The sequence below is a fragment of the Cornus florida genome, unplaced genomic scaffold (genome assembly GCF_030987335.1).
Source record: "Cornus florida cultivar Cherokee Brave unplaced genomic scaffold, ASM3098733v1 CherokeeBrave_3.0.0_Hap2_Chr06, whole genome shotgun sequence".
Lineage (NCBI taxonomy): Eukaryota > Viridiplantae > Streptophyta > Magnoliopsida > Cornales > Cornaceae > Cornus > Cornus florida.
In genome coordinates, this window is record NW_026775576.1 from 39,614,718 (window position 1) to 39,616,611 (window position 1,894).

The 1,894-nt window shown below is 39.1% G+C and overlaps 1 non-coding gene across 1 annotated transcript; it reads right to left on the reverse strand.

Annotated features, from left to right (window-relative positions):
• Window positions 1-683: 683 nt before the first annotated feature.
• Window positions 684-790, reverse strand: LOC132315464 (small nucleolar RNA R71). Its single transcript, XR_009483658.1, has one exon. It is a non-coding gene; the product is annotated as a small nucleolar RNA R71 (small nucleolar RNA).
• Between the last annotated feature and the right edge of the window lie 1,104 nt (window positions 791-1,894).

Below are 1,894 nucleotides of genomic sequence, written 5' to 3' on the forward strand. Positions count from 1 at the left end.
ATTTGCATCTTGAATCCATCGTTAGAAATCCTAGGGGAAAAGGAAGTTCAAATAGAACCAATCTATTAATGGATGACCATAATAATGATCATGTTGAGGACCTTGGTCACATAGACCAACAAGGTATTCTTTATCCCAATGCGCACAATGAGAACATACAAGTACCATTAGGCATGCCTAGGCCATTCATTCACCAACCACCACAACAACAAGGCCAAGCTCCATATGGAATGCCTAGGCCAATGTATGCTCCACAACTTCCCATCATCAATCAAGGAATTCAAAACCAAGGTGTTCATGTTGCACCTCAAGTAGCTAATCCACCTCTTGCTTTAAGAGACCATTATGTGCCTAACGAGTATAATGCACCTACATGCATCCAATTAGCTCCATTTAGAGCGCATCATTATGAAATTAAGTTACAAATCATTCAAATGCTTCCTAACTATCATGGACTTCCAAGTGAAGAACCTTACAAGCATTTGGATGAGTTTCTTGAAGTATGCTCCACCGTAAAATATACGGATATTCCGGAAGAGGTTTTAAGACTCAAACTTTTTCCATTTACCTTAAAAGACAAGGCAAAGTATTGGTTTAACAATCTTAGGCCTTTTTCAATCACTTCTTGGGCAGAAATGCAACAAGAGTTCTTGAAGAAGTACTATCTGGTTTCAAAGACCAATGCCATGAGAACCTCAATTCAAGAGTTTTCACATGGGGATGGAGAAACGTTTCATGAGGCATGGGAACGCTTCAATGAATTGCTTAGGAAGTGTCCACATCATAACATGCCTAAATGGCAATTAGTTCAATATTTCTTTAAAAACTTATCGGACAACTATAAGGGTATGGTTGATGCTTCTATGGGTGGCTCATACATCGATAGGCATAAGGATGACGTGTGGCATCTTTATGAGAGCATAAGTGAAAATTCTTTGCATAGAACACTATCATCCAAGAATGATAGAAATTCACAAGGTAGGAAGAGTGTTGGCTTACATCAAGTCGACCATTCAAATGAAATAGCCGCCGAAATGAAGTCTTTATCTCAAAGGTTTGATCAATTTTTTATTAACCAAAACTCGGCGAACCAAGTATCTTCCTTCCCTAACCATTCTCATTGTGCATCAAATGAAACATGTATGACTTGTTCTAGTGTTCTTCATTCTACTTCTCATTGTCCTCACGGACAAGTGCAAAATGAACCTAATGAACAAGTCAATGCAACTTTTGTAAACTAAGGGAACAATCCTTATGGTACTCACTATAATCTAAGTTGGAGGAATCATCCGAATTTCTCTTGGAAAACCAAGGAGAGGGCTCAAATCCTTCCCAAGACGATTTTCAAGAGAAGTACATTCCACCTCCACTTCAAAACCAAGGATCCTAAGGTTATAGACCTTATCAATCACAAGGGAATCAATTTGCTAATTCTCATTTTCCCAACCAATCTTATTCCCAAGGAAATACTAGAAGTCCTGCCTTTGAAGAAAAAGTTTTGAATGCTTTGGGCACTTTAGAGGCTAACACTCAATTGCTTCATTCTCACTCTCAATCTATTGTGAAACTAGAAACCAAAGTAGGGCAAATAGCAAGCACTCTCAATGCAAGAGAGAAGGGAAAGATGCCTATTAATGCCCCACCTAAACAACAATATGTTATGGAAACCCATTCCTCATCGGAAGGCCACACTATTGAACATGTTAATGCGGTGACTACCATGCGGAGTGGTAGGATTGTGGACAATCAAGTTGAAATGTCCAATGATGAGAGTGAACCGGTGCAACCTCAAGTTGTCACCCGTCCCGTTTCACATCCCATTCCTCCTTCATTGCATGTACATGATCTTGTGAATGAGAAAGTCTTGAAAAATGATGTTGAAAAGGTTTTGTTG